Raw genomic sequence first — 7,633 nt, 5'->3', positions numbered from 1 at the left:
AAGGAGGATGCCGTGATCTACTTTGTAAAGGATTTTGTGAAGTCCAGGTAGATCACATCTACGATTTTCCTTCCTGGATATTTTCCATTATTTTCTCATAACATGACAGCAGTTGTGATAGACACGAAAGACCCCGTCCGAAGTCGTGTTGACCCTCTATAATTTTTATCAGGTGGGAGTGTTAGGGCCACAGGTCTGTAATTGTTTGGGAGTCCTTTGCTGTCCCTTTGTGAATGGGTGTTATTATCCCTACCTTGAGTGCTTTTGGAACCCTGAGGGCAGTTAGTGACCTAGTCCACAATAGTTGTAGTGATTTTGCCAGTTCATTTTTGCATGTCTTCAGTAGTCTAGTTTGAAAATGATCCGGGCCTGAAGCAGAATTTGGCATTATTTTGTTTATTGCCGAGACCATGTTTTCGGTTGTAACCTCGATGTTTATGAGGCTACTTGGTCCTCCACTCAGCTCCTCAAAAAAGGCTGGTAGGGACAGAAACTCCTTTTTGTCTGTCTGGCGGGCTGAAGATGCTCTCATACTGGCGGCGTAGGGTTGTTTATTATGTACATAAACGACTTAGACGATGGAATAAATAGTGTGGACGACACTAAAATAGGACGCCTAATTAGGTCAGGAGACGACGCAGAGATTCTGCAGGATGATCTTAACAAATTGTTCACATGGTCAGTGAAATGGCAAATGAACTTCGATATCTCTAAGTGTGGCGTGTTAAACGTAGGGCTACACAACCCCGAAAATAGATACAGCTTAGATAACACGCTTTTAGAGAAAACTGAGTGCGAGAGAGACTTGGGAGTTCTAGTGGGTCCGGACTTTAAAACCAGGGAACAGTGCATTAGCGCCAGGAATAAAGCTAACAGAGCATTTGGTTTCATTGCTAGGACGGTAACGAATAGAAGTGCAGAGGTAATTATTAAACTCTATCTAGCGATAGTTAGACCCATCCTTGACTATGATGTACAGTTTTGGTCTCCGTCCTACAGAATGGACATCAATTCACTAGAATCAGTACAGAGAAGAATGACCAAAATGATACATGGACTCAGAAGTTTACATTACGAAGAAAGGCTTAGGCACCTTAACTTACACTCTCTGGAAAGATGCAGAGTGCGGGGTGATCTAATAAAGGTGTTCAAGGGGATCAAAGGCTTTAACAAGGGTGATGCAAACAAGGTCATCATATTAAAACAACAGGGCAGGCCTCGCAGTAATGGTTATAAACTGGACAAATTTAGATTTAAGAAGGAAATAGGCAAGAATTGGTTTACTAATAGAGTGATCGACGAATGGAATAAACTTAGTAGCCATGTGGTAAGCGCTGAAACTATCGGTTGTTTTAAGAAACGATTAGACAACCTTGTGGATGGGGATGACAGGTGGTGATGGATACGGAGCTGCCTAATGTAGGCCTTATGGTCTCTTGCAGTCTCCTTCATTCTTATGTTCTTATGAAGCCATTATGTTCCTTGCAATTTGTCTTTTTCTTGGCGTAGGAGATTTTTTTTTTTTTTTTTTTTTATCAGTTTTCCTCTGCTTCTGGTGGGATTGAAGCAGTTGTTGCTCTACGGTTTTTATGGCCTCTTGGGTTCTGGCATTCAAGGTTGAGTCTGAGTGCCGTTTTAGTCTCTCCCGCAAGTAGCCTCTTTTTTTCATGAGGATGCTCTTGTCTCTGGGTAAGTTTCCTTGCCCCCTGTTTTTTTTTTTTCAGGGACATACTTTTCACATATCTTCATTACCGTTGATAGAAGGGTGTGTAGTGTTTCTTCCTTATCTTTTCCTTTGAGTAGTATTGTGGTAAGTGCCAAACACACTGTACTTTCTGGTAGGTCTACACACAAGTATGGCAGGAAGTGATCTCTCAAGCGGATACTAGAGAGGCCTAGCCTTGGGCATAGACGCACACGCGACCCACTTTCCTGATATACTGTTGCCAGGCGGAGAAAAGATCAGGCAAAACAGTACAGACAAACATATCTAGGTATATACATAAGAATATACAGAAACAAGAGAATAATTACATATAATGAGGAATATGCATGCAAAATGGTTAAGGGTAACATTATACTAAATACCTTAATGCTATGGTACGTAAAATTGGCATAGACGCATACGCCTGTAGCGTACGCTTTATGACGTATATATAATCGGTTATATAATTGTGTATAGGGCACTTATATAATGTAATGACTACATAGGCTTACTTATACAATACATCTACAATAAATATATGTTGATATTAAGTACTCATGTATAACAAAGAAGTGTTACATATACAATAAAGGAGAAACATAAACAATAAATATAGACAATAATTAAATAAATAAGGGAATTACTACAGTATTGTCCAATCCAACCTACCGAGTTATTCTTTTAGCATCTCCCAGTCAATTTCCTTGTTTCGAGAGAAATATTTTAATTTTACATATTTCACATGGATACATAAATATACTTATATATCAATATATTCATGTCATTGACTTTACATGGGAATTTATACATTGGTAAAATCACAATCAGGAACTGAATTTACATGTGTACGATTTCAAACAAACGGGCGGAATGTGCGCCAAAAGAAAGTCACAGGAAGTAAAGTCACAGTGAAGAAACATTATTTTTTTGCCCAGGAAAAAGTCACAGAAAATTAAGTAACAACTCTTGTCCAGTCACAGACTTGCATTTTTTACAATGATTTTTTTCCTGTGAGTTTTATTTACATGTATTTTTTTTTCTGCGACACGTTTTCTCTCATTCGGAGTGGAAAGGAGAATGGAATCCTTTTGCTGAGCGGTTGAGTTACCTTGGCTAAATAACATCGCCAGTATATACACAAGTCGTCAGTAGTATTGAAAGGTTTGATCAAAAGATTGGTCGGTATTTTTTTAGTTGTGCACACCTATGCGATATAGCATTAGAATATGAAATGTTAAGTTTTATTAATTATAATACATGAACGTAATATGTGGTTTTCTTGACGGAAATAAATAACAAAAAACCTTGCTACAAGCAAATCTACTAACAAACAAAGCTGCTAGGATACTATCGAGACGCCATATTGTCCAGTCACTCAGTTAGACGATGGCTTTCACGTTGTGGACGGGTGTTCTCCAACTCCAGGTGACGTTAATAAGCGCTCAATAGGGCTTTCTTGGACTTTATGAGAGAACACGAGGTTCTGCCGTCGCCTGTTAATTGCCTGAGGTACAATAATAATCAGGCCGTCAGCATCCGCGACGACAACGACGACCCGGAGGATCTTTAGAATTTGAGGTACCGAATTACTAAATATAGGTTAGTTTACATAGGTTAGTTGGGTTATGTTAAGATAGACGAATTGATCATCCTTTCATTTCTTCGGCCTCGGCATCTATCAAAGCAAACATGGCATACCATTCAACCGCCGCGACTTCGTTCGTTAGTAAATTGGCTTTAGCAACTTTTTTGTTGTTGATTTCCGCAGAGGAAATCGCATATTACATTGATGTATTATAATTTATCAAATTAATCATTCATTTTCTATCGCTATATCTTGTAGGTGTGCATTTCTAAAAGATTACCAATCTTTCAATTTAATTAATTAATTCACCTTGGCCAGCTAGAAGGCGTATCATTCAACCACTGCGGCTTCCGCCAAGAAAACCGCATATTACATTGATGTATTATAATTCTAAAAATTAATCATTAATTTCCTATTGCTATATCGCGCAGATGTACGCTTCACCTTGGCACAGCTAGAAGAAATGTGATCATAAATTGTCAATAATTATGAAAGTGCTCCTTACCTTAGAAGTCCAAACATAGAGCATAATGCAAAGGTCACTTTAGTTGAAGTTAAGCGACTCTTGACGTAAACTCCTTGTCTTATTAGCTTAGTTTACTGAAGATAACATAATTCTTCACAGCCACGCGAATTTCCTCGATGACGACGACGCCAAGAACCAGGAAGGAATTAAATGTGATGATGATAATCTGCTCGAGGAAGATTTACTTAAAATGTATGATCTTGAGCAAGGATTGAAAAATTAGATATAATGAAAACAATAACAATAAAGTTGGAAAGGTAAGATGATACTATAATGAATTTATACAAAAATAAATAAAAAAAAAACTGGAAGACATGATCGTGAAGGATATGTCGCATGAAAATAAATAAACAAATGAATAAATAAATAGATAAATAGATAAAAGAGTAATGGAAGAGACATGCAAGCGATTGACGAAAGATATAGTAATGAAAAAAAAGAAATATTATTCACCCCAGTTGATACGCATATACCTGATTAGTGTTATATATATATATATATATATATATATATATATATGTATATATATATGTATATATATATATATATATACATATATACATATATATTTATATATATATATATATATATATATATATATATATATATATATATATATATATAACTTTTTCCCCGTGAAATCTAAATCCCTTAGTCTCATTTCCTGTGATAACGGTTTGGCTAAACATTTCGCTAGTCTGTGGGGTGCACTGCCAACCCCTGAATTCCCATTAATTTCTTTCCTTTTTCAGTTTTATTAAGAATTTTTCTGGCATGTATTTTGAATTTATCTGCTTCACTCGGTGCGAAACCTACATGTTTTTTGTCATAAGTATTGTCGTCATCTAAGAGCTCCAACATTTTACTGATATAGTCCTCTTTTTAATCTTCTGGGGATGACGCATTCGTTTTCATTGGCTAACGCTTGGTAACATGTAACAATCCCCTGTTTGAATCCTTTTTCAATATCGCTGTCAGTCCATCTATATATATATATATATAATATATATATATATATATATATATATATATACATACATATATATATATATATATATATATATATATATTTATATATACATATTTATATATATCAAGGACTACTATTACACAGGACGTGCGCACCCAGATTCCTGGCTCCGCTAGCGGAGTCCATTGCTTTCTTTGTAACCTATCATTTTATATTGGACAAATATATAAAAACTAGAAGCCTAACATTGTATATAGGACAAATATATCAACTATTGACTTATTCAATGCAGTATAAGTTAATATAAACTTTTATAGTGAAATAAGAAAATATTTTTAAGGCACTGTTATGCTTTCAAATGCCAATTTTAGCCGGACTTAACAGGTATTATTGTATGAGGTTAGTAGACACCAGGGTTGGAGATTTTTTTTTTTTTTTTTTTTTTATCTTTTTAGAAAATATAAAAAATATATTTTTTAGATCAGATTTATTTGATTTAAATAGATTTTTTTTATAGATTTTAAATATTGTAGGATTGCTATCTGATATGCGATCTGATTGCTAAAGGACATTTTTAGCATATCAATATAAGGAGCAGTGTTATATAGACTAGCCACAATTATACAAGGAACGGTATAAGCCTACATGTAATGTATATCACTGTGCAGCCCACAACAAGTTTCAACAAGATTTTTGTTGAAACCTGTTCTAGGTAAGCAGCTTCTCACTGAGTCAGTTGCTGCTTTGGAATCAACCAGGAAGGATGTCTTCTGGACCTGGCAGAGTGGTTCCTTCAGGCAGAAAAAATGATCCTGTCTGGAATTATTTTGAAAAACTACCAACAACTTCTGGCAAAGGGTACCGAGCTAAATGCAAATACTGCAGCAAGGAACTACAGGGAATTGTGTCAAGATTAAAATCTCATAGAGATAAATGCCAAGGTCAGCCACAGCATACAGAAGAAGAAATGGATGACCCAGGTAAATAATTTTACTTATATTGTGTGCATTTCTCCCTTTTCATACGCAACTATATCAATTTGGTGAACAATGGAGAGCATGTGCAATAAAAATGTGAAGGCCTAAAGAGATGATACTTCAACTTCATTACCTCTAAATTTGGGTAATGACTATATCACTATAATATACTGTATCCACTCAACTTTGGGGCCTAGATGATTGTTATTCATTTGATTCAACATAGTGTAATATATTTCATAGGTTCCATTGGAATTCAGCCCACATGGGATTCAGCCCAAAGGGATTTAGCCTAACCTAACCCAACTAACCCATTATTTTTAGTGAATTTAAAAGTGGACTCAATCCTGTGTGGGCTGAATTCCAAGCCCACCTATTTCATATCCTGTTAATTATTTCCAAATAATTTAGTGGCTTGTGTGAATATGATCATTATCTAAAAAAATAACTACTGTACTCAAAAGTAGCCTAAATCACACTGTATTCATTCATTTATTTATTCATTTATGAATTATGCATTATGCTAAAAAAATTCTGTTTCCATTTCAGGATCTGTATCAACAGCTTCAATCACTTCATCATTGGCCCCACTTGAATTATCTGCAAACCTGACTCCACCATTAAAAAGGTCAATATCAGACTCCTCCACAGGCGCCACTTTTTCTAAATCATTTTCATCTAAAAGAAAGTCATCAACATCTCTGGACAGATCTATCATAAAAAGTTCAGCCTCTCAAAGGAAAAATCTCGACAAAGAAGTTGCAAGAATGATATTTGCTACAAATTCACCATTTCGTCTTGTTCAGCATCCTCAATTTCTCAAGATGGTTCAGAACCTGAGGCCAGGTTATATTCCTCCATCCAGAAAAGATATTGCTGATAAGTACTTGGATCTTGTGTATGAAAAGGAATATAAAAAGTGTCTAGATGACCTGAATAATGAAACTGTATGTCTTTCAATTGATGGGTGGTCTAACATCCATAATGAGCCCATAATATGTGTCACTCTAACAACATCCACTGGTCAGATTTATTTAGTTGACACATTTGACACATCAAGGAAACCTCACACTGCTGAATATGTTCTACAACTTGTACAAAATTCGATCAAGAAGGCTGAACAAGATTTTGGTTGTCACATTGGAAGTGTTGTGACAGACAATGCAGCAAATGTCACTAAGATGAGAAAAGTCTTGGAGGAATCGAGTGAACCTGAGCATACCGTCATGAGCACAACTACTAAATCTACTGGCTCATGACCTTGAGACTGATAATGTAAAACAACATGTGGTCCATGTAGTTAAATATTTTAGAAATAATCAATATGCTGTTTCAAAGTATCGGCGGGAAGGTGGTCAGTGTCTAGTCATGCCCCAGCCACAAGGTGGAACACAATGTCAGACTGTCTCAAGGCCTACATAGATAACTGGCCAATTCTAATGAAGATCTGTGAAGTCAACAGGGAAGCTATTGAAACTGAAGTAAGAAACAAAGTATCATATTTAGGCCTAAAACGTTCGCCTGAGGAATTACTGGATCGATTGCAGCCAATAGCAAAGTCTCTAGATGAGGTACAGAGTGACAAGTGCACTATTGCTCAAGCGGTAGATGTTTGGAAGAAATTACTTGGCCATTTCACAAACAATAAACAAGCTGAAAAACTGGTGAAAAAAGGTATGAACAGTTTATCACCAAAGCTCACATACTTACCAACATGCTTCATCCAGCACTTCAAGGAAAAATGCTCAGTGCAGAAGAGGTGAATATTATTATGGAGTATACCAATGAGAAATATACAACATTTGTTCCTGTCATTATGAGGTTTCAGGCAAATTCACCTCCTTTCCAGGCGTTCAAGTTTACTGAGTCT

The sequence above is a fragment of the Oratosquilla oratoria genome, chromosome 16, assembly GCF_046742065.1.
Source record: "Oratosquilla oratoria isolate Oo_2021 chromosome 16, ASM4674206v1, whole genome shotgun sequence".
Lineage (NCBI taxonomy): Eukaryota > Metazoa > Arthropoda > Malacostraca > Stomatopoda > Squillidae > Oratosquilla > Oratosquilla oratoria.
This window is presented reverse-complemented; position numbering follows the sequence as displayed.